Here is a 27,871-nt window from a genome sequence, read left to right on the forward strand (position 1 = left end):
ACTTGAATCCTTGTTTTGATGTCTATATCTGGGGAAAATGAAAATAACACAATGTGTGAGACGTTTGTTGATATATATATATATGAAAGACTGAACTTGTAGAATACACAAATGTTCAGGGATATGAGATAATTCTGAACTTTTTTCCAAGGTAATGGTAACAATTTATATTCCCATTGTCAATACATAAGAGACCTGTGAATTCAAATCCTCTTAAGTCTTGATACTTGCGATATTTATGTATTTATTGCCACAGAAAGTGTGATGATGGCTTAGTGTTGTGGTCTTGATTTATATTTAACTTATCACCAATACTGTTGAACATAACTTTTTATCTTTGTTGGTCATATGTGGTTCCTCTTCTGTTAAATGTGTGTTCATATATTTGACTTTTTTCTATGGGTTATTTTTTTTGGGGGGGTACAAGTTCTTTACATATTCTTATGAATTGTATACCTCAAAGTTTATAAATAATATATTAAATTTTTTTAAGTTTTACTTATTTATTTTGAGAGAAAGAGAGAACATGAGCAGAGAGGGGCAGAGAAAGGGAAAGAGAGAATCCCAAGCAGGCTCCTTGCTGTCGGCATGGAGACCAATGAGGATCTCAAACTCATGAACTGTGAGATCATGACCTGAGCTGAAATCCAGTGTCACACGCTTAACTAACTGAGCCATGAGCCACCCAGGGACAATATATATATATATATATATATATATATATATATATATATATATACACACACACACACACACACACACACACACACACACGATGTTTCTTTTTGAGAAAGAGAGACAGAGTGGGAAGGGAGGAGGGAGAGAGAGACAGAGCGACAGAATCTGAAGCAGGCTCCAGGCTCTGAACTGTCAGCACAAAGCCCAATGCGGGACTTGAACTCATGAACTGTGAGACTGTAACCCAAGCTAAAGTCATGCTTAAGTGACTGAGCCTCTCGGGTACCCCAAAAATAATATATTTTACTAGGGTCATATATATCTGTCAACTAAAGACAAATGGCCAAACTACACACCAGGTCTGCTGAAGCATGGAGAGAGGAGCAGAAGCAGGTATAGACTTACTCTTATCACCCATCCTATTCTGGAGCAGAGCCCAAACATTCAGCCAAGCTGGAGTATTTAGGCAGAATTATTAAGGAAGCACAATCTCCTCACCTGGAAATATCAGAAACTGAACTATAATGACAAATCTTGGATCCAGCAGTATTCTTTCAGCTAAGCATATACAACCAATCCATACCTTGGTACATTTTGAGGGTTGGTGTACAATCTACATTGCAGATGTCTGACATGACAAGCCTGTGGCATCATACATGACTAAAAATCATAGTTTAGGTACCAACAGTCGGTCTTTGGGCATGGTCAGGAACTGAGGTCAATTTATATAAATAGGCACACGACTTCAACACAATCTTCTACCAAGATTGATGGTTTCCATGGAGTTACTTTTAGTCTCTTTGTTTATCCTTGCACCAATAACATAATTACATTAGTTACTCTGCTTTCATAAATATCTTAATATTAGAAATCCACTAACTTCTTATTCTTCATCAAAATTATATTGATCTTTCTTGGCATTTGATTTTTCATTTACAAAGCAATAGCTTTATAATACAATACAAATAAAATACAATATTGTATGCTATCTGATACATTACATATAACATTTAATATGGATTAATAATGTTCCTATAAATGTTTAGACCATATGATTCATTCTTAACATTATCAAAGTCATCCAAATATAAATTACACATAAATTTTTACAAACATATTTATTATATGAAATATTTTATACGTGTTAGAAAGAATCACATAGTATGGAGAAATAGCAGAAAGGCAGGAAGTTACTAAAATATATTTCAATAAAAGATTTTGAAAATAATATTTGGGATTTTAGTTTTCTTTATAAAAGGATGATTCACAGATTTACTATCAGCAAACCTGAGCCACTGTTCCTCCTAAAACAATATTCCCAAAGAATGGTCAAAGGGAATTGGTGGAAAATCCTAAAGGATCAAAAAACTACTTGTTCTACCTTTGAGTCTTCAGCGGTAGATCAGTACTTTACTGAAAAAATATCCAAGACCTCAGTCCAAGTTTTTGTCAGGCTTGGAGATGAAATACAGAATAAAATGAATTCGAATAATTTCTTATCAATGCTTCTACTATATGAATCACTGGAATGTTTAAACATCCTATTAGAATACCAACTATCAGTTCCTATTATAAGATAAATTAGTGTAGAAAACATAATTATCCAAACTTCCTGTTCTTGGGACTAGGAATCACATTTCTTTCTCCATAAAAGCAGAGATTAAGCCTCATATCTTCTGTTATTCTATCATCTCTTCTGTCCAATCACCAGTCACAATATGGTGATAATTTTGTTCAATCTAAGCAGCATTTATTTTTTGTCATTTCTATAGATTTCTTTGTTATAGTAGTGAACTATTAAAAAACAATCTATTCTCTGCACTAAAAATGAGAACATGAATGTGTGTGTGTGTGTGTGTGTGTGTGTGTGTGTGTGACTCAAGAATTACCTGAAAACTTATAAGAATCTATAGTAGTTTATTTTAAGCATTGCACCATTTTATTGAAGTCACACAATTAATCAAAATATTATCTTCCAGATGAATGCCATTATTCATCAACTTTATTTGTGCAGCAGAATGAAACTTATCTCCACAGGGGTAACTAAAGTTATCACAATACAAAATAACATTCTAACTCTGGTATCTCCAGATAGCACACATCATCACAATAGGAATTAACATTAGAAATTTTCTTTTCTAAGGGAGTTTTTATTTATTTCTTTTGTTTTTGCATAATTCTGGTGTGACTCTCAAAACCCATAGCTTGAGCAAAATAGCATCCTATATGGTGAGCAGAAATGCCAGGTCATATAGGCTTTTAACATGCTGTGTCTTCCCTCTAATTCATTGTATGTTACAATACAAAAGCTGCATGCTAATGATAAAAACAAATCCAGGACAGATTTAAAGTATCACATGTTTTGTCAGTGTACAGAAATCAGTTGTATTTCTATACACCAATAACAAAGCAGCAGAAAGAGAAATCAAGGGATCAATCTCATTTACAATTACACCAGGAAACACAAATTACCTAGGAACAAACCAAACCGAAAAGGTGAAAATCTATACACTGAAAACTATAGAAAGTTTATGAAAGAAATTGAAGAAGGCACCAAAAAAAAAAAAAAAAAAGAAAAAATGGAAAAACATTCCATGCTCATGGATTGGAAGAACAAATATTGTTAAAATATTGATACTACCCAAAGCAATCTACATATTCAATGCAATTCTTATCAAAATAGCACCAGCATTCTTCAAGAGCTATTACAAACAATACTAAAATTTGTATGGAAATAGAAAAGACCCCGAATAGTCAAAGTAATATTGAAAAAGAAAACCAAAGCTAGAGGCATCACAATTCGGGACTTCAAGCTATATACAGACTATATTTTCTGTAATCATCAAGAGAGGATGGTAGTAGTACAAAAAAAGATACCTAGATCAATGGAACAGAATAGAGAACCCAGAAAAAGACCCACAAATACATGGCTAACTAATTTTTGACGAAGCAGGAAAGACTATCCAATAAACAAAACAAAACAAAACAAAACAAAACAGTGTCTTCAGCAAATGATGTTGGGAAAATTGGACAGCAACACGCAGAAGAATGAAACTGGACCACTTTTTTCAACATACACAAAAATAAACTTAAAATGGATGAAAGATTTAAATGTAAGATAGGAAACCATCAAAATCTTGCAGTATAAAACAGGTAACAATAACGACCTCTTTGACCTCAGCCACAGCAACTTCTTACTTGACATGTCCCTGGAGGCAAGGGAAATAAAAGCAAAAATGAACTATTGGGACCTCATCAAGATAAAAACCTTCTTTACAGCAAAGGAAACAATCAGCAAAACTAAAAGGCAACTTACAGAATGGGAGAAGACATTTGCAAATGACATATCAGATAAAGGGTGAGTGTCTAAAATCTATAGTGAACTTATCAAACTCAACACCCAAAAAACAAATAATCCATGGAAGAAATGGTTAAAAGACATGAATAGACACTCTTCCAAGGAGAACATCCAGATGGCTAACAGACACATGAAAAGATGCTCAACATTTCATCAGGGAAATATAAATCAAAACCAAAATGAGAGACAAGCTCACACCTGTCAGAATGGCTAAAACAAACAACTCAGGCAGCAACAGATATTGGCAAAGATGCAGAGAAAGAGGAACCCTTCTGCACTGCTGGTGGGAATGCAAACTGGTGCAGCTATTCTAGGAAAACTGTATCAAGGTTCCTCAAAAAACTAAAAATAAAACTACCCTAAAACTCAAAAATTTCACTACTAGGCATTTATCCAAAGGGTACAGAAATGCTAATTCAAAGGGGCACATTATCTCAATGTTTATGGCAGCACTATTGACAACAGCCAAAGTATGGAAAAAGCCCAAATGTCCATCAACTGATGAATGGATAAAAAGATGGGGAGATATATATATATATATATATATATATATATATATATATCACACACACACTATATATATATATATATATATATATATATACACATATATATACACACACAGACACATACATACATATAATGGAATAATGGAATATTACTCAGCAAAAAGAATGAAATCTTGCCATTTGTAACAATGTGGATGGCACTATAGTGTTATGCTAAGCAAAATAAGTTAGAGAAAGACAAATATCATGATTTCACTCATATGTGGAATTTAAGAAACAAAACAGATGAATATAGGGGAAGGGAGGCAAATATAAGATAAAAAGAGAGAGAGAGAGACAAACCCAAGAGACTAAAGTACTGAGAACAAACTGAAGGTTGCTGGTGGGGTGTTGGGTGGGTGGATGGGCTAAATGGACAATGAACATTAAGGATACACTTGGGATGAGCACTGGGTGTTATATATCAATGATGAATCATTAAAAGCTATTCCTGAAATCATTAAGAAAATAAAAAGAAGAATAAAATAAAGTATCACTTGTTTCTGATCAAAATCATTAAAATTTCTTCTTCCATTGACCAGTATAAATATGAAAAACTTATGGTATATGGCATGTAAATATTTTAATATATAATATACACTATATATAAACTTCTATATAAAAATGTATGTATATATATACATATATGTAACATATATTATTGCATTTGTTAAAAACCATAAGCAAAATAATGTAAGATTCATTTTTCACTCTATTCTCACATAATTATAATATATTAAGATAAATATTTTATTTACTTTAAATGTTATAAATACATAAACTAAAATATTTGTTATGTATTACCTTCTGCATCAGATAAAGATGCTCTTACATACTGTTAATATATGCCTTTCAAGTATATCTGAATCACACACATTTTGTTAGCAAATTATTTATGAAGATAATATAAATTATAATCTTCACAAAAGTGTGTAAAATTATTTATTTCCCTACATGCCTGAATACATTGACTATAGTCTGCCTATAGTTGTACATTTATTTTATTATTATGCTGTGAGTAAGGAGGAAAGAGAAATGAAAGAAGGTAAAGGGGCAGGAAACAGAAATATTATTGAATTTTAATAGTGAAAATGTTAACATTTATTGTAAGATTTGTAAAAAGGATGAAAAAAATGAAAATCTATATTAAGATTCTGTGTTAATGGTACAAGGATAGAAAAGTAAACCAATGGAAAATAGTAGAGACCATTATCAGGACAACAGAGAAAATGAAGGTTAGATTGGATTGAAAAGTCAGTCACTAAGTAGGAATAACAGACACAGATAAATCAAGATGCAAGTTTACAGGGAATAATATTTTTCCCAAGGACATGCTGCAATTGTAAGCTATTATTACAGTCTCCTTTTTTGAATGATAAATACATTCTTAGTCACAGAGGGAGTATGTTCTCTCAAATCATTGAGTATCAGAAAACTCAATGTTATATTCAATGTTATATTCATAAAAATAAAACATCCCACTTTTGCTTTGAGGATTTAAGTCATTCTGGCACAGAGAAGCATCCATAACTTAAAAACTCAATTCAGAGTTTCAGATAAAAAGTCTCTGGATACATTTACATCTGTATTAATGTTGTAGTTTATGATGAAACATATTCCTAGGTCTATTATGTATTTCATAATCAATATTAACTTCTTTACCCAGACCACTGTGTTTTTTTTTTGAGGCTTCATACCCTACTTTATTTAAAATCCCCTAAATTTTATCATTTCCCTAAGTCTTATGACTCTGTCTTTTCCTTTGTTTGATGGGATATTCCACCACTTCTCTGCTGTGCACTCAGCTTTTATGCCATGGGTCAATAAACCCGATTTGTCAGGCTACAGATTTATACCTGATGGTTTTATGTTTCTTTGGCTAAAACACTGTATGTGTATGGCTCCATGTCTTATGAAAGGTAACTCTAACATTGTTGGAAAAGAATAATTTTTCAGTTACTATGGCTGGATCAATTGGATATTCACATGGGAAAAAAAAATTAGTCTGGAGCTTTACCTTACATCTCACAAAACTCTGTTCCAAATAGGACAGAATTAAATGCGAAATATAAAACAATGGTCTTCAAAAGGAAAATTAAAAACAATGGATTACCATCACTAATAAAGCTTTCTTAAACAAGGCATAAAAATATCTGTAACACAAAATATTAACAACTTGGGGTTCATTAGAAGTTAAAACTTCAGTTTATCAAAATACAACATTTAAAGAGTTGAAAAGCAAGCCACAGACTTGAAGATGATATTTTAATGCACATAACCAGACAAAGAAGTGACATCTAGAATATAAGAACAATAACCAAAAGTCCTGCAAATAAATAAAAAAAAGATGACCCAATAAAGTTCTCATGATTTAATGGGCAATTAAAAAAAAAAAAAGATTTCCAAATAGACAATAAGAATGTTAAAATGTCCTCAAAATTATTATTCATTATAAAATTTCAAAATTTCATTTAAAAATTCAAAGAGATCCAAGCATTGGTAGAGCAATGCCACAGAAGCTGCACTGGTCTTCAGTACTGCTATGCAGGCAAGCCAGGTGAGCTGTTGATGCCGCATGTCTTGTTTCCAGTCTCATAAATGTTTACACTTTCCTGACCCTCCTGTGCCTTGGGTCTCCAAGGGTTTATTAGCTAGTTGCTGATATGCGGTTGGAGCTCCTGTGAAGCTCTTCTGTCTCCAGAGATATAATTGCCATTGGCAGACCATTTGTGTCCTTATAGTGGTGGTTCTGACATTTTTAGATCACTGATTCCCTATCTACATGGACAGAATCATTTAAATAACCACAAAAAAAATTCCCTCAGTCCAGTCCTTTACAGTGTCATTTCAAACAAACTGTAGAGCAGCAGCTTGTAAACTGCTGCTTATGAACGTGCCTTGAGAAAGAGGATCATCAGGAATCGCCAAAAATAGGAAACCAACCCTGGAGGGACACTTAAAAAAGACACAGTGGGTTACATAGAGAGAGATGCTAACATGAAAATGGTGCTATGATCAGCAAGGCTGTGCAAAGGTCATGTGCCCACAGTCTTGGGAACTAGGTAAAAACAAACACACAGGTATATAGAAAATGATGATGAAGAGGAGAACTGATGTTATTAAGAGGAATAGAAAGAATAGGTGAAATACTGCAAACTGGTTAAAAAATTATCAGCACAACTTTTGAAATCAAAATATGTAACAAAGAGGAAGATGGCGGCGTAGGAGGACGCTGGGCTCACCGCGCATCCTGCTGATCAATTAGATTCCACCTACACCTGCCTAAATAACCCAGAAAACCGCCAGAGGATTAGCAGAACGGAGTCGCCGGAGCCAAGCGCAGACGAGAGGCCCACGGAAGAGGGTAGGAAGGGCGGCGAGGCGGTGCGCGCTCAACGGACTGGCGGGAGGGAGCCAGGGCGGAGGGGCGGCTCGCCGGCCAAGCAGAGCCCCGGAGTCTGGCCTGCAAAAGCGGAGGGGCCTGATGGACTGTGTTCCTACAGCAAGCGCGACTTAGCGTCTGGGAGGTCATAAGTTAACAGCTCTGCTCAGAAAGCGGGAAGGCTGGAGGACAAAGGGAGGGAGAGCTGCTGAGCCCCCGGACGACAGAGCTCAGTTTGGTGGGGAACAAAGGCGCTCGCCAGCGCCATCTCCCCCGCCCATCCCCCAGCCAAAATTCCAAAGAGAACCAGTTCCTGCCAGGGAACTTCCTCGCTCCGCGCAAACACCCAACTCTGTGCTTCTGCGGAGCCAAACCTCCGGCAGCGGATCTGACTCCCTCCCGCTGCCACAGGGCCCCTCCTGAAGTGGATCACCTAAGGAGAAGCGACCTAAGCCTGCCCCTCCTGCCCCTGTGCACCTTGCCTACCCACCCCAGCTAATACGCCAGATCCCCAGCACCACAAGCCTGGCAGTGTGCAAGTAGCCCAGACGGGCCACGCCACCCCACAGTGAATCCTGCACCTAGGAGAGGGGAAGAGAAGGCACACACCAGTCTGACTGTGGCCCCAGCGGTGGGCCGGGGGCAGACATCAGGTCTGACTGCGACTCCGCCCACTAACTCCAGTTATACACCACAGCACAGGGGAAGTGCCCTGCAGGTCCTCACCACGCCAGGGACTATCCAAACTGACCAAGCGGAAGAATTCCCCTCAGAAGAATCTCCAGGAAATAACAACAGCTAATGAGCTGATCAAAAAGGATTTAAATAATATAACAGAAAGTGAATTTAGAATAATAGTCATAAAATTAATCGCCAGGCTTGAAAACAGTATACAGGACAGCAGAGAATCCCTTGCTACAGAGATCAAGGGACTAAGGAACAGTCATGAGGAGCTGAAAAACGCTTTAAATGAAATGCAAAACAAAATGGAGACCACCACAGCTCGGATTGAAGAGGCAGAGGAGAGAATAGGTGAACTAGAAGATAAAGTTATGGAAAAAGAGGAAGCTGAGAGAAAGAGAGATAAAAAAATCCAGGAGTATGAGGGGAAAATTAGAGAACTAAGTGATACACTAAAAAGAAATAATATACGCATAATTGGTATCCCAGAGGAGGAAGAGAGAGGGAAAGGTGCTGAAGGGGTACTTGAAGAAATAATAGCTGAGAACTTCCCTGAATTGGGGAAGGAAAAAGCCATTGAAATCCAAGAGGCACGGAGAACTCCCTTCAGACGGAACCTGAATCGATCTTCTGCACGACATATCATAGTGAAACTGGCAAAATACAAGGATAAAGAGAAAATTCTGAAAGCAGCAAGGGGTAAACGTGCCCTCACATATAAAGGGAGACCTATAAGACTCGTGACTGATCTCTCTTTTGAAACTTGGCAGGCCAGAAAGAATTGGCACGAGATTTTCAGTGTGCTAGACAGAAAAAATATGCAGCCGAGAATCCTTTATCCAGCAAGTCTGTCATTTAGAATAGAAGGAGAGATAAAGGTCTTCCCAAACAAACAAAAACTGAAGGAATTTGTCACCACTAAACCAGCCCTACAAGAGATCCTAAGGGGGACCCTGTGAGACAAAGTACCAGAGACATCACTACAAGCATAAAACATACAGACATCACAATGACTCTAAACCCATATCTTTCTATAATAACACTGAATGTAAATGGATTAAATGCGCCAACCAAAAGACATAGGGTATCAGAATGGATAAAAAAACAAGACCCATCTATTTGCTGTCTACAAGAGACTCATTTTAGACCTGAGGACACCTTTAGATTGAGAGTGAGGGGATGGAGAACTATTTATCATGCTACTGGAAGCCAAAAGAAAGCTGGAGTAGCCATACTTATATCAGACAAACTAGACTTTAAATTAAAGGCTGTAACAAGAGATGAAGAAGGACATTATATAATAGTTACAGGGTCTATCCATCAGGAAGAGCTAACAATTATAAATGTCTATGCGCCGAATACCGGAGCACCCAAATATGTAAAACAACTACTCATAAACATAAGCAACCTTATTGATAAGAATGTGGTAATTGCAGGGGACTTTAACACCCCACTTACAGAAATGGATAGATCATCTAGACACACGGTCAATAAAGAAACAAGGGCCCTGAATGAGACATTGGATCAGATGGACTTGACAGATATATTTAGAACTCTGCATCCCAAAGCAACAGAATATACTTTCTTCTCGAGTGCACATGGAACATTCTCCAAGATAGATCATATACTGGGTCACAAAACAGCCCTCCATAAGTTTACCAGAATTGAAATTATACCATGCATACTTTCAGACCACAATGCTATGAAGCTTGAAATCAACCACAGAAAAAAGTCTGGAAAACCTCCAAAAGCATGGAGGTTAAAGAGCACCCTACTAACGAATGAGTGGGTCAACCAGGCAATTAGAGAAGAAATTAAAAAATATATGGAAACAAACGAAAATGAAAATACAACAATCCAAACGCTTTGGGACGCAGCGAAGGCAGTCCTGAGAGGAAAATACATTGCAATCCAGGCCTATCTCAAGAAACAAGAAAAATCCCAAATACAAAATCTAACAGCACACCTAAAGGAAATGGAAGCAGAACAGCAAAGGCAGCCTAAACCCAGCAGAAGAAGAGAAATAATAAAGATCAGAGCAGAAATAAACAATATAGAGTCTAAAAAAACTGTAGAGCAGATCAACGAAACCAAGAGTTGGTTTTTTGAAAAAATAAACAAAATTGACAAACCTCTAGCCAGGCTTCTCAAAAAGAAAAGGGAGATGACCCAAATAGATAAAATCATGAATGAAAATGGAATTATTACAACCAATCCCTCAGAGATACAAACAATTATCAGGGAATACTATGAAAAATTATATGCCAACAAATTGGACAACCTGGAAGAAATGGACAAATTCCTGAACACCCACACTCTTCCAAAACTCAACCAGGAGGAAATAGAAAGCTTGAACAGACCCATAACCAGCGAAGAAATTGAATCGGTTATTAAAAATCTCCCAACAAATAAGAGTCCAGGACCAGATGGCTTCCCAGGGGAGTTCTACCAGACGTTTAAAGCAGAGATAATACCTATCCTTCTCAAGCTATTCCAAGAAATAGAAAGGGAAGGAAAACTTCCAGACTCATTCTATGAAGCCAGTATTACTTTGATTCCTAAACCAGATAGAGACCCAGTAAAAAAAGAGAACTACCGGCCAATATCCCTGATGAATACGGATGCAAAAATTCTCAATAAGATACTAGCAAATCGAATTCAACGGCATATAAAAAGAATTATTCACCATGATCAAGTGGGATTCATTCCTGGGATGCAGGGCTGGTTCAACATTCGCAAATCAATCAACGTGATACATCACATTAACAAAAAAAAAGAGAAGAACCATATGATCCTGTCAATCGATGCAGAAAAGGCCTTTGACAAAATCCAGCACCCTTTCTTAATAAAAACCCTTGAGAAAGTCGGGATAGAAGGAACATACTTAAAGATCATAAAAGCCATTTATGAAAAGCCCACAGCTAACATCATCCTCAACGGGGAAAAACTGAAAGCTTTTTCCCTGAGATCAGGAACACGACAGGGATGCCCACTCTCACCGCTGTTGTTTAACATAGTGCTGGAAGTTCTAGCATCAGCAATCAGACAACAAAAGGAAATCAAAGGCATCAAAATTGGCAAAGATGAAGTCAAGCTTTCGCTCTTTGCAGATGACATGATATTATACATGGAAAATCCGATAGACTCCACCAAAAGTCTGCTAGAATTGATACATGAATTCAGCAAAGTTGCAGGATACAAAATCAATGTACAGAAATCAGTTGCATTCTTATACACTAACAATGAAGCAACAGAAAGACAAATAAAGAAACTGATCCCATTCACAATTGCACCAAGAAGCATAAAATACCTAGGAATAAATCTAACCAAAGATGTAAAGGATCTGTATGCTGAAAACTATAGAAAGCTTACGAAGGAAATTGAAGAAGATTTAAAGAAATGGAAAGACATTCCCTGCTCATGGATTGGAAAAATAAATATTGTCAAAATGTCAATACTACCCAAAGCTATCTACACATTCAATGCAATCCCAATCAAAATTGCACCAGCATTCTTCTCGAAACTAGAACAAGCAATCCTAAAATTCATATGGAACCACAAAAGGCCCCGAATAGCCAAAGGAATTTTGAAGAAGAAGACCAAAGCAGGAGGCATCACAATCCCAGACTTTAGCCTCTACTACAAAGCTGTCATCATTAAGACAGCATGGTATTGGCACAAAAACAGACACATAGACCAATGGAATAGAATAGAAACCCCAGAACTAGACCCACAAACGTATGGTCAACTCATCTTTGACAAAGCAGGAAAGAACATCCAATGGAAAAAAGACAGCCTCTTTAACAAATGGTGCTGGGAGAACTGGACAGCAACATGCAGAAGGTTGAAACTAGACCACTTTCTCACACCATTCACAAAAATAAACTCAAAATGGATAAAGGACCTGAATGTGAGACAGGAAACCATCAAAACCTTAGAGGAGAAAGCAGGAAAAGACCTCTCTGACCTCAGCCGTAGCAATCTCTTACTCGACACATCCCCAAAGGCAAGGGAATTAAAAGCAAAAGTGAATTACTGGGACCTTATGAAGATAAAAAGCTTCTGCACAGCAAAGGAAACAACCAACAAAACTAAAAGGCAACCAACGGAATGGGAAAAGATATTTGCAAATGACATATCGGACAAAGGGCTAGTATCCAGAATCTATAAAGAGCTCACCAAACTCCACACCCGAAAAACAAATAACCCAGTGAAGAAATGGGCAGAAAACATGAATAGACACTTCTCTAAAGAAGACATCCGGATGGCCAACAGGCACATGAAAAGATGTTCAGCGTCGCTCCTTATCAGGGAAATACAAATCAAAACCACACTCAGGTATCACCTCACGCCAGTCAGAGTGGCCAAAATGAACAAATCAGGAGACTATAGATGCTGGCGAGGATGTGGAGAAACGGGAACCCTCTTGCACTGTTGGTGGGAATGCAAATTGGTGCAGCCGCTCTGGAAAACAGTGTGGAGGTTCCTCAGAAAATTAAAAATAGACCTACCCTATGACCCAGCAATAGCACTGCTGGGAATTTACCCAAGGGATACAGGAGTACTGATGCATAGGGGCACTTGTACCCCAATGTTCATAGCAGCACTCTCAACAATAGCCAAATTATGGAAAGAGCCGAAATGTCCATCAACTGATGAATGGATAAAGAAATTGTGGTTTATATACACAATGGAATACTACGTGGCAATGAGAAAAAATGAAATATGGCCTTTTGTAGCAACATGGATGGAACTGGAGAGTGTGATGCTAAGTGAAATAAGCCATACAGAGAAAGACAGATACCATATGGTTTCACTCTTATGTGGACCCTGAGAAACGTAACAGGAACCCGTGGGGGAGGGGGAGGAAAAAAGGAAAAAAAAAAAAAGAGGTTAGAGTGGGAGAGAGCCAAAGCATAAGAGACTGTTAAAAACTGAGAACAAACTGAGGGTTGATGGGGGGTGGGAGGGAGGAGAGGGTGGGTGATGGGTATTGAGGAGGGCACCCTTTGGGATGAGCACTGGGTGTTTTATGGAAACCAATTTGGACAATAAATTTCATATATTATAAAAAAGAAAAAAAAAAAAAACAAAAACAAAATATGTAACAAAGAAACATGTTATCTATTACTTATCTATGTCCTTTTCTGTATATTCCCTAGAGAGAGTATGCAACATTACACCATGACTATAATCAACTGGAACAAAATATACTTTCGGGCAGTTTTAAAAATCTTTATACTTGCTTTTTGAAATATGCCATGATAGCCTCATTTTATAGTCACTATATGTGGTATACAGATGTTTCCATAAAATATTTTATCTCTAAGTTTAGGGGTGTATTTTTTGTATTATTCATGTATAACACTATATCTACCACAAAAAGAAACACAATAGATACACTTCTAATAAAATAGCTAAAACTAAACAATAAGAAAACTAAAAAATACCTATTATCGGCTAGAATATAGAAAGTTATGAATAACTTTCATAAATTGGTGGTGGGTACAGTTTGGTGCTACTTATTGGCATTCCCATTTTGGAAAGTTACTTTGCTGCAATCCCTCTCTCTGGTACATACCTAACAGAAATGTAAGTATGTTCCCCAAAAGACATAGTTAAAATTATTAATAAAAGCACAACTAATAATGGCCAAATACTGAAAATAGTCCAAATGTTGTTCATAAATTTTGAGTGATAATTAAGATTTATTTATACAATGGATACTTGTAGAGCAGAGATAAACTTTTTCTTTAAGAGGTTATATAGTAAATTCGTTAACTTTATGGACAATACTGTCTCTATTGAAGTCACACAACTCTACTGTTGTAGCATGAATGCAGTCAGAGACAACATGTAAACAGATGAGCCTGGAAGTTTTCAATAAAACTTTATTTATATAAATAGTCAGTGGCTTAGCATTGGCTCTAAGGCCACAGTTTGTTGACTCCTGTCCTACAACAATGAAAAATAATGCATAACTTCTATGTGCAACAATGTGAAAAAATATTTAGGGAAATAAATGAGACACAAAAGAGTACCATATGAATGATTCCAATCACATAAACCTCAAGAAAGCAGGCAAAACTTCTTGGGAATTGAAGTCAGGATGTTCTTGGTTCACTTTAAGTGGAAGTGATCAAGAGGGGACAGAAGAACTTACATGAGATATGTCAATGTTATCTTGCTTCATATGACTGATTATTAAATAAGAATATTCATTCAGAATTTTATAATTTCTTCAATTTTATTTTTATATGCTATATTTCAGTGAAAAGTTCCCTTTATTACAGCATGTTCCTCAAGAATAAATATTTGTACCCATTTAGTCAATTATTATTTTACATTCCTCTGAAATTTATAATTATATACATTTATTGAAAATTTTATTCTTTGGTATCTTATATTTGATTTTATTATTAAGAACGGGGCCTTTTTCTTACATGATGTTATGTGTGTATGTGTTTGGAAAAACTATAACTTTTTAAATGTTTATTATTTATCTGGAGAGAGAGAGAGCATGAGTAGGGGAGCAGTAGAGAAAGAGGGAGAGAGAGAATCTCAAGCAGGCCCTGCAGCATCAGCACAGGGCCTGATGCAGGGCTCAATCCAATGAACCATGAAATCCTGACCTGAGCTGAAACCAAGAGTCAGATAATCGACTGAGCCAACCAGGCACCATAAAGCAACAGCTTTTACAATATGTTTTACGATGTAACAGCCTACTGAACTCCCTCCAGATATTTTGGGGGTGAGAATTGTATTTTGTTTAGTTTGATTTATTGTTTCTCTTTTGTTTGATTAATTCTTTTTATGAAAAGGTGGCATCAAGTTTTACATAGTCTTAATTTTTGCCAATATTTTAACAATGTTCTTCCTTTAGAATTTCTGCAATGGAAATTAGTTATACCTTGTTCTACAAGGTATACAACAAACCATCTCACAACCTAAGGGCTTAAAACAACATTTATAATATCTAACGATTTTCTGAATCAGGGATTAGGCCTGGCCTCAGCTGGAAGATTAATTAGCAGTTCCAAATAATGACATATATTGTCACTCAGTGACACTAAGCTGGGAGCTGACATGGTCTGAAGGATACGAGTTGTTTTCACTGAGATGTCTAATGTATTGACATAGATGGCCAGAAGTCTGGGTGTAATTGGATCTTCTCTCTCTTTCCATGTTATCTCAGAGCATTTCAACATGGTTTTGTAATAGTGTAGTTGTACTTCTTCCATGGTGGTTTAGGGCTCTCAGAATGTGAAAGGTGATAGTCTTTTAAAGGAACTCTTACACACTTTTGGTGGGAATGTAAACTGTTTCCAACTGTGGAAACAGTATGGAAGTCTATCAAAAAATTAAAAATAGACATACTATGTGATCTAATAATTCCACTAGGGGATATTTATCCAAAGAGAACAAAAACATTAATTCAGGAGGATACAACCACTATGTTTGTTGCAGCATTATTTACAACAGCCAAGATATGGAAGCAACCTAAGGGCAACCATACCATGGAATGTTACAGCCATAAGAAAAAGGATGAGGTCATGCTATGTGAGAAAACATGGATAGACCTAAAAGATACTATGTGGAGTGAAATAAGTTAGACTGAGAAATAAAAAATCTCATATGATTTCACTCATATGTGGAATCTAAAAAGAAACAAATAAGCAAACAAACAAAGCAGAATCGGGCCTGTAAACACATAGAACAAACTGACGGCTGCCAGAGGGATGGGGGTGGGCAGGTCGGGGACACACATAACAGGTGAAGGCGAGTGGAGATACAGGCTTCCAGTTATAGAATGAAAGTGTTGTGGGAATAAAGGGCATAGCATAAAGAATACAGTCAATAATATTGTAATAGTGTTGTATGATGTTAGAAGGTACCTACACTTGTGAGCATAGCAAAATGTTTAAACTTGTCAAATCACTGTTTTGTACATGTAAAACTAATGTAACATTGTGTGTCAACTATACTCAGATAAAAAAATTAGGCATATTTTCACTTTCACCATATTGTAGTAGTCAAAACACTCATACAGTAGCCCAAATTTAAGATGAAGAGAAACAAACCTCACATTGTAAAGGGAGAAATGCCAAAAAATCTGCAAACACGAAAATCCATCAGAAATTTTATTTCTTCACAAATCTTTCACATTTTCCTCCCATGATAAATATTATGAGACATACTTTTGAAACACATAAAGGTTTATTTTCTAGCTTAAAAGTAGGCAAACTTTTTCATAAGGGCCAGGGGATGAGTATGTTAAGCTTATAAGCCATACAACCTGTCACAATTATTCAACTGCTGTTGGAACACAACAGTCATAGATGGTATATAAATAAATGGCTGCAGCTAGTTCTATTACTTACATAAATACATGGCTAGCCCAAGGGCCATAATTTGCCAATTCCTGGTGTAGCACCAGGTTCTATATTTTTTTGATGTCTTAAAAAAAGATGATTCTCAGAGATTATTTTGCTGGGAAAGACTGGGGATTTGTAAGAGTTTTATTTTTAAACCTATTAAGGCTTGGCTCATTTTTTCCCCAAAGTCTTTTAAAGAAAACAGTTACTTTTATTAATTCAAATTTTCCTTTCAAATTTTATCATGAGCAACTAGAAGAAGTTAGTTGGCACATTATGTATTTTAATTAAAAATACCGCCCCCCCCAGTCTGACTCGTGAGCCCAATAAGTACCCTTTCTCTGTTCCACATCATTACAAATAACAGTGTTGACAAACACTTTGAACTATGCTTTGAACTATAGCATATGTAACCTTGTTACCCTTCCCAATAACAGCATCCTCACTACTATTCACAACCTCACCAACAATCTCTCTTTGGCCCTTCCATTTTTCCCTAATACTCTACTCAAGATTTTTTGAACATTTACTAACAGCCTTCTTGAGAATCTTCCAGTTTTTATGTCTATCCTGTCCCAAGATAATCTCACATCCTTTAGCTTTTCGTAACGACAATACACAACTTTTGATTCCATATTCTATCACTGTTAGATTTCACTGAATAACAAACTACCTCAAAATCTAGTACCTTAAAACCACCAAACATTTTAATATAGCTCATGATTTTTCTTGGTTGGAAATTGGGACATGGCTCTGCTGAGTGATTCTTCCGTTCCATTTGGAGTCAACCCATGTCACCAGGTTGCCACTATTCGGAGGGCAGCTAGACTGCTCTGGAAAATATATGGTGTCTTCATTTGCATGCCTGGCATCTTGGCATATGTATAACCTGACATCTTGGCAGAGGTGGATATAAGACTTGACTTTAGCTAGACCACTTTTACTCTTTCCAAATAGTTTCAGGGACTCTATATATGGCCTATTTCTCTTTTTTTCCCCAAAATGATTGATGGATGATTGATCAGTTCCATTCTTTTATTTGTTCTAATTATGTGGTACAGTATTGTCATGTATATTTTTTGTTTATTTTTTATTTTGTTTGTTTTCAAATTTTAGTTACTTAACATATTAGTTTGAGGAGTAGAATTTAGTAATTCATCACTTACATATACCACCCAATGCCCAACATAACAAGTGTTTTCTCAAAATATTTACTTTGTATTTAGAAAAATACTTGTCACTTCTATCACTCTTCTTTGACACATGCATCTCTGATCATTTAGTATGATTGTTTTTATTTATTCTATGGACCACAGAGAATAAAACACTCATAAACTATTTCACCAGAGTTGTGTGTTTATGGGTTATGGCAGTGGTGGCACAGTTTAGATTTTATGAAGTTAAATCTATATTCAGTTCTTTTTATAAAGTCTGAAAGAAGGAAATAAATAATTAATATAATATTAAAATCTATTATTCTTTATAAACCACCTAAAATATGTGGGGTCTAGAGAAAATGGTCCATTTTCCAGTCTACTGCCTTAATGACTCAGTGCATAGGCAAATATATGCCTGGAGCAAAGAAGTGGTGTTGAGAGCTAAATCACTTTAGAGAGTAGACTGGTTATGATTGAAATTAGGAAGGAAGAATGACTTGTTGTAACCCCTGAAACTGAACGGTAGGATCAGGGGAAATGAATCTTAACTATGAAATGCCTAGGGACTTTTAATAAAATTACCTCTAATATTCAAATTTTTATTTATTCTTATCCTGAAATAACCCCTTAAATTCCCTAAAACCTGTTGTGCATTATACTATAATATATTGACATGCAAACCAGAACTATCAAAGCATTAATTTGTGATTCAAGTTGTATTCTTCCTGTGTTTATCTTAGGCAGACCTATTTAACCATTCTTGAATTATCTTCTTAAAAATCTTATTACCCACCTGTTAAAAGTTAAAATCTTCTTGCCACTGATTTGTAAAACAATAGATATAAAATCAGATATAAGCTGTTAGCCAATAAATATGACATATGTTGAGCAATTATTTAGGACAATTGTCATCTATAAAAAAGCAAAGATCAAATCTAATAAAGCTGCGACTTTTTTTAAAAAATGAGATTTTCAGATGAGAACGCAAGTGGTGAAAATGGAATAATTTATTCCATATTGTGCAACATTAAATTAAAATTAACATCATCTCTATATATCCTCATAAAGGAATTCGCTATGATTTGTAAGAAGGCTTACATTTGGTGCCTAAGATTAAAATTTCATCAGTATGTCTCTCATTTTACATAATTCAGGAAATTGAAATTTTTAGAAAAGGCTTAGCTATTTGTCTTCTTGTGGAAGTTCAGCAAAAGCTTACTGATTAATACATCTGTACAGCAGCCAATGGGTGGCCTCTGATAAATCTGATTATTACTGTATCAAATAGATGGCTCATTTATCAGCCTTTGTATACCCTGGATGTCTGTGCACATGTTTGAGAAAGATAATCACACAGTGCTTGGAACAAACAAATTGGTCCATTTTCGCTAGTTTTGTAATAAGAAAAAAAAAAAAAACTGGATAGGACAGATCAAGGGTCCTCAGTTAAAAGGAATTTCATTTTCAAACCCAGTTAGGAAAAAGCCCAGGAAACAGACTCTGTAAAGCTTAATGTTACGAGTAGAAATTAAGTATATATTTTAAAATTAAATCATGCTAACATGCTTTAAATTGATTTCCTCATTTTCAGTAAGTTCTTATGCTGAACATATTCATGCCTCAATAATAATTTCTTCAAAGATAAATAACCTATATTAAAGGTTTTATGTTATTGTGCTATGTCTCAAAATCAAGGGTTTCTGTCTCTTCCACCAATTGACAAACTGTAAATTTGAGAAAATTTAAAAAATGTACATATCTATATATGTTTGTTTTTTATATCTATCATCTATCTAACTATATATAATTTGAAAGGAATATATTAAAAGAAGTGGCATTATTTGCCTTTCTATTCACACATATGATAAAGCAGTGTATTATATAAAATATTTTGAAAGAACTGTGGGGTTTGTTTAGTATTCATGTATTATATGTAATAAAACAAGCATAAATATTCATAGAAAGAATAATTTAATGTTGAATTACAATGCCTTGAATTTGCCAAAAGTTAATGTTCCTAAATTTGAAAGTTAACTTTTATGTTAATTTCTACCAATCAATTCTTGCCCAGTGTTTTTCAGATAAGAGAAAATAAAATACTGAAGAAGTGATACCCAGATCACATGAAATAGTGAGATAATTCAGTTACACAGAGGTAATGAATTCCAAACGATATAGTGAAAAGTACAACATAAATGTAAAGCAGGGAATTGAATCTAATAACACGCATGCATATTTGTCTTTATTGAGGCAAACTCTTGAATTCAAAATGGTGACATCCAAATTGTTAATATATATTTCACAAGACTCAGGATTGTTAATATGCAAGCATAAATCAAAGTAATCACATTATGAAATTTTCTTCTATTAAATAATAAAAAAATTGTTTTAACTTTATAGAGAGTATGCAGATTTCCATCCTTAAATCAGCATTTAACTTTGGAAATTATCCTTTATGTAAATAAGTACTATACATCTACTACTTTGATATAAGCAATATTCTGTATACGTTAATGTCCTTTTCAGGTTTTTATATACCTTTGTATTATTATTATTATTATTATTATTATTATTATTATAGAAATAATGTATCTGTGTATATTAATATATGAATGTCTATGTATAGACTTATGTTGAGATATGTAATTTCTCAACACATATAGTTAATCTGAGGACCAGACTGCTGACAGTGGCTCCATTCTCTGACTCAGAGATATTAGGATGGATGAAATAAAACTTTCACGCTGTGTTCTATATATTTCTTTATGTTCAATTCTTGTATTATTCATATACTACATATGCAATTGAGTAAATTCTGAAAAAAGTTTTTGAATGCCTAGTTTTCTCATGTAGATTGCAATATGGAAATAAAATTATGTTGCCATCTTTGTAATGTTTAAACTGAATCTATGACATCGTTTTATCTCCTATGATTCTCTTATTCTGTTTCAAATTTTTTTGATCCCTTGACGTTAGTATTTTTTGTATACCTAAAATGTGCCATTTGTAATCCTAAATCCCAGTAGCCTTTTGCCCTTTGTCCTCAATAGATCACTTTCAAGTGGTTGTAAGAATTATTGTTACATTCTTTCAGAATGAACTAGTTACTTCTTGTTCTTCAAGTGAGTAATCTCATTATAAAAAATTACAGTTACCAAATAGCTAGCTTCCTAAGGCTTTCTACAAAATTCTCTTATCATTATACTTATGTTTTTTAGCTCCAATAAATATTTATAAAATATATTTCATAAATTTATCTCAACTACATGGAACTATATGCTAAATCACTCCCTAAAATAACATGTCAAATAACTGAAGAGTATTTTTCAGGAGGCAAAGATATTTCTAAAGCATTCATAGTTATATAACTCATGGAAGATATTCAGAATTTATCAGCAGTCATAATTACATTAATGTTTTCAACATACCATTTCCTTTATGTTGTTATGAATTTCCAAAATTCATAGATCTTGAGATAAGATTTCCATATGAACTATCTCATAGTATATTGCTTTCCCAGTTTTGTAATCCATAATTCACAAGAAATCATTTAACTATTTGAACCTAAACTAAACTAATACATTTCAAGTCAGAGTCACAGTTTCAATTCCTGTTATTGAGGAATAGATGTAATTTTTGATAGACTAAGAGGAGGGAAAATAAAGGACTCCAAGATAATGATTAAAAAACACATATGTATGTATGTGCACGTGTGTGAATGTCTTGTTTTGTGTATATGTATCTATGTTTATATGTTCATTTTCATTCAAATCATGTTCAGTACAAAGAGACACCAAGACAAATTTGTGTAAATTGACTGCTAGTAATGTGAACAAGAACATTAATGGTATTTGAGTCATTAAACTCATAAAAGTGACAGTGAATATTACAATTCTGAAAAGAAATTTAAACTCGTTATTACAATCACACATACAAATTCCCAAGGTATTAAGATTAAGCAGTTCTATCATTAAAAAAGTATAACAGATGTTGAACCTGGGTGGATCAGTCAGTTGAGTGTCCAACTCTTACGATAGTGGCATTGATCCCTATGTTGGGTTCTGTACTGAGCATTGAGCCTGCTTAAGATTTTCTTTTCTATCCCTGTACTCTTTATTCCCACTCATGCTCTCTCTCTCTAAAATAATTAATTAATAATAATAATAATAATAATAATAATAATGATAATAATAATAATAAATCTATCATAAATGTAAGATTAAGACATGGGAATGAAAAAAATAAAAAATATATATACCACAACTCAAGGAATGAAATAATTAAGCAGTCAAGCAATATCCTTTTAACTTGGTGACCACAAATTATATGGCTTAACATTTATCTGTGAGATCAAAAGAATGAAGTTTCTCAGAACAACATGCTTCCTTCTTTCAAGACATAATGGTCTATTACAGGGATTGCCAAAGTTTACATTAATGCAAATCCTAAAATAATTTTGAAAAAGATATACACTTTGTCATATTTTGTTTAATGGCATATCATTTGTATGCAACAAACTTTAAAATGTACAGTTGGGTGAGTTTTGCCAGATGTAAACACTTATGAAGCCACTAAAACAAAACAGAACATTTCTGTCACCCCATAGCTTTCTCGTGTTCCTTTATAGTCAAACCCATCACTGGCTTCAGACAGCCTTTTTGTCACTATCTTCTCAGATTTACAAAAAACGTGTATAATCATATGGTATGCACTGTTTTATGTTTAGCTTCCCCTGTCAGGATGATTTTGAAAGTTATACCTGTTGCATGTATCAACAGTCTGTTCCTTTTTGTTGCTGAGAAGAGTGTTCTATTGCATGTATGCTTTACATTTTGTTGGTTCATTCATCTGCTGATTAAACTTTTAGGTTATTACCAAGTTTTAATTATTAAAAGTAAAACTGATGTGAACACTTTGGTACTTTTTTTGTCTAGACATGTCTTTTATTTTCCTTTTTGGGGGAAAAAGATATGTAGGAGAGAGAAGTCTCCATCTCTAGGTAAGTGGATATTTCACTCTCTAGGAGGTACACTGTTTTCCAAAGTAGCTATACACTTTCTATGTTCCTGCCAAAAATGTTCTCAAAATTTACTACTAAGTCTTTTCATTTTAAACTTTCTCTATGATATCTAGCTGTATCAACTTATGGTTTTAATTTGCTTTTCCTTTATAACAATGTGAGCATTTTCATGTGTTTATTACCCAATCTAACATCCCCTTTTGTTAACTATTTTTAATGTTTGTTAACTGTATCATTTATTAACATAAATTGTAACTAAAATTTTATGCCTATTTCTGGGGAGTGAAAGGGTAAAGTTTTTTCACAGCAAAATTCCAAAAAAATAATTTAGATATCCTTCCCTCCAGGAGCCTGAGCCTACTTCTCCTCCTTTTGAGCACTGGCTGCATTTAGTAACCCACTTCAAACAAACAGTGTGCAGAAAGACAGGCGGGGAGCACCCAATAACTATTACACAGTAAAAATTGGGAAAATGCTATCTTAACCTAAAGTGTTTGAGGTTAACATCATTTGTGATAAATAGTGTTGATATGAAGTATCCCATAATATGATGCAATGAAATACACTATGATCCAGTAACTCCACTATTGGATATATACCCAAACTAATGAAAACACTAATTCAAACATATATGCATCCCTATGTTTTTTGCAGCATTATTTACAATAGTCAAGATATAGAATCAACCTAAGTGTCTACCCATAGACAAATGGATAGAGAAAATGTAGTACACAACACACACACACACACACACACACACACACACACACACACACACAGGAATGTTATGCAGCAATGAAAAAGGATGAGACTGCCATTTAAGACAACATGGATGGACCTACAGGGTGTTATGCTAAGTAAAATAAGTCAGACTGAGAAATACATATATCATATGGTTTCACTTGTATGTGGAATCTTAAAAAAAAAAATAAACAAATGGAAAGCAGCACCAGATCTATAAATACAGAGGAGGAACTGATAGTTTCCAGAGAGGAGGTAATGAGGGGATGGGAAAAATGTGTGAAGGGGAGTGAGAAATTCAGGTTTCCAATTATGGAATGAGTAAGTCACAGGAATAAAAGACACAGCATAAGGAACACAGTCAATGATATCGTAATAGTATTACATGGTGACAGATGATAGCTACACTTGTGGAACACATAGCATTATGTACAAACTTGTTGCACCACTATATAGTACACCTGAACTAACGTAACACTGTGTGACAACTACACTTAAATAAAAGAAAAAAAGAAAAAGAAAAAGAAAGCACTTCCCCTTTGTGGTATTCTTCCCAAAACCCAAAGTCCCAGTCTACTCATGAGAAAACATGAGTTTTCTCAATTGAGGGACATTCTACACAATACCCTATACATTCTATATAAAAGTGGTAAGGTCATGAAGATCAAGGAAAGAGTAAGCAACTGATTAAGAATAAGAGTAAGCAAAGAGTAAGGAGACTAAAAAGATAAAGAGTCATGGTACCTAAATTCAACATGGTATCCTGGATTGTATCGTAGAACAGAAATAAGGACGTTAGCAGAAAAAACTGGTGAAGTCCAAATAGAATATGTACTTGAGGTAATAATTTAGTACCAATAGTAATTTCTTAGATTTTCAATATCTCATTACCATATAAAATGTTAATATTAAGAGAAACTGAGGAAAAGAACAGAAACTCTCTGCTATCTTTGTAACTCTTCTCTAAATGTGAAATTACATCAATATGACAATATTTTTAAAAATCTTTTGACCATTTTAGCTTTTCTGTATTTTTTTTTAGGTTTTAAGAGTTCTTTGCATAATCTTAGTGCAAGTCTTCTTCAGACATATATATATCTCATTAACTCAACCTTTTCTTTTTAAAGTTGCAATTTGTGCATGGCACGTGAGTGGCACAGTTGGTTAAGTGTCCAACTTTGGCTCAGGTCATGATCTCATGGCTCGTGAGTTTGAGCCCCATGTCGGGCTCTGTGCTGACAGCTCAGACCCTGGATCCTGCTTTGGATTCTGTGTCTCTTGCTCTCTCAACATCCCCCACTAACACTCTGTCTCTCTTCTCTTCCTCTCAAAAATAAATACACATTAAAGAAAAAAAATCAAGTTGTAATTTGTTAGTTTTCATTATTAAAATATGTGAGGGGGCAAAATTATTTTAAATATATACTTTCTAGAGAATTGTAAATATGTTTATTATGATATAAAATTCTTTTATAACCTTTATATATATATATATATGTGTGTGTGTGTGTGTATATATATATATATATATATATGTGTGTGTGTGTGTGTGTGTATATATATATACATATATAAATATATATATATATATATATATATATATATATATATATATACACACACACTTTCCATACTGTAGCAGTTAAAGAACCTGATTATCCATTTTAAAAGTACAAAAAGAAGTTTGTGTATATTAAGATTTTTTTAATGTTTAATTATTTTTGAGAGACAGAGTGAGTGGGGGGTAGGGGGCAGAGACAGAGGGAGACACAGAATCCGAAGCAGGCTCCAGAACAGAGCCTGACTAAGGGCTCGAACTCGCAAACCGAGAGGTCATGACCTGAGCTGAAGTCGGACGCTTAACCGACTGAGCCACCCAGGTGCCCCATGTATTAAGATTTTTTTAACTTCTTTTTAAAAAATGTTTTCTTTTAATTTTTTTCAACGTTTATTTATTTTTGAGAGACAGAGACAGAGAATGAGTGGGAAGGGGCGGGGTGGGGGGGGGGGGGGGACACAGAATCCAAAGCAGGATCCAGGCTCTGAGTTGTCAGCACAGACCCCAGTTCCAGGCTTGAACCCATGAACCATGAGATCATGACCTGAGCCAAAGTCAGCCACTTAACTGACTGAGCCACCTAGGTGCCCCTAAACTTTTTTTTTTAACTTTTATCATGTGCTTTCTCCACAGTTTATACAATAGTAACATGTGCAAATTTTCATTAAACACTACATTACTTTTTTTCAATGAAACTACTATCTGAATTAAATGAAATTGTTTTAAATTTTCAAAGACATAGTTACTAGAAATTGTTCTTGAACTGTGATATAAAAGTATCAGTGCTATGATTTTTAAAACATAAATACATTATACATTAAATAATTATAAAATATAAAAGTGTAATATTTTAGAAAACACCTCTTAATGAGCTATACAGTTTTACAGGGTTCAGGATTCAGCTTTAACTCACTCTTTCTTTCTTCCTTTCTTTCTTTCTTATGTTATAAATGCTGACAGTTATTTTCTATAAATTTATTGATGAGAATGTAATTTTGTTGAAAATATTTTTATTATTTTCTATATGTAACAAAACACTCAAAAATTTAGAGGCTTAAAGAACAGCAATGTGTTTTTCCCATTCTGTAGGTTAACCAGGAAATTCTGCTTCATGCGGTATCAGCTAAGGTGATAAGATGTTTAGAAGGCCTAAAGTTCTCATTCAAGAGTTTGGCAGAGTCTATAATAACTAGGACTTAAGCTGAGGCTGCCAGTTGGGGTCTCATTTCTCTTCCAGATAAGCCTCCTTAGGTGGCTGTTTATACTTTCTTCTGTTATGGTAGCATCCCAAGCTGTAGAGGAAAAACCTGCACATGTCTTAATGCCTAACTTTAAAAGGTGTACAGCCTCATGTCAGGTCCACTGTATTGTACTACTTAAAAGAGGATAAAAAGCCAACACAGGAATTTGATCAAACAGATGAAAAACTGACTTCATTTCTTGATGTGGGATTGAAAGTCACATTGGAAAGAACATGATGTGTGGGAAATACTGTTGGTCGTCCTTGGAATCACAAACTACCATGCCAAATGTCATGCAATTCTTTCTATGTGTGCATAGAACGGAGGTCACGTGAATATAAAAGGAGAGGTCAGCCACCCGCAAGCCAATAAGCCCTTACAGAAACTAAAGTTACTGACACCGTGGTCTTGAGCTTCTAGCCTCCAAAGCTGAAAAATTAAATTTCGGTTGTTTGAGCCACCCAGTCTGGTATTATGTAATGGAAGTCCTAGCCAAATAATACCTTTACAAAAACAGCCCTGAGAGAATTTATTCTATAATGCACAGACTCGGTATACCCTACAGAGTGAAAATTGTTTTGAAACAACTGCTTATAAGCCCTTTCATAAAATTAAACAGATACACACACACACACACACTCACACAAAGTCCACATTAAGTGTGCACATGTCGGTGGACTCATTACATCGTTGGCTTCTGAAAACAAGAGCACAGGCTTAGTCATCAGGCAGTTCATTAAAGTTCATTAAGCTGCTTTCTCAACTATGGATAGAAAGTCTCCCGAATTTTAAGTTTGTATGTTCACACGCATGTTGCTCATCATGAAGAAGAACAGTAATGTGCTCATTAATTCAAGTAATCATTCCCCAAATACCAATCATGTGAAGGCACTAAGGGGACAATAAGGATCCATGCTGCAAGGTATCACACAGTCTGATGTACGGTTAGAAGGCAGGACCAAAATAAGAGTAACGCAAGGAAGACTAAGAAAAGAAATTGTCTAAAAAGAGCAATTATGAATACTTGCACTGCTGATAAAGAGTTATTGGTGTTATCCTTGTGCCTTGTAAAAATTATCTTAGTTATGTGTTAGCACTTATAACGCCATGCTTAAAAAACACTATGAACACT

This window comes from Leopardus geoffroyi, chromosome A1, assembly GCF_018350155.1.
Source record: "Leopardus geoffroyi isolate Oge1 chromosome A1, O.geoffroyi_Oge1_pat1.0, whole genome shotgun sequence".
In the NCBI taxonomy this organism is placed as follows: domain Eukaryota; kingdom Metazoa; phylum Chordata; class Mammalia; order Carnivora; family Felidae; genus Leopardus; species Leopardus geoffroyi.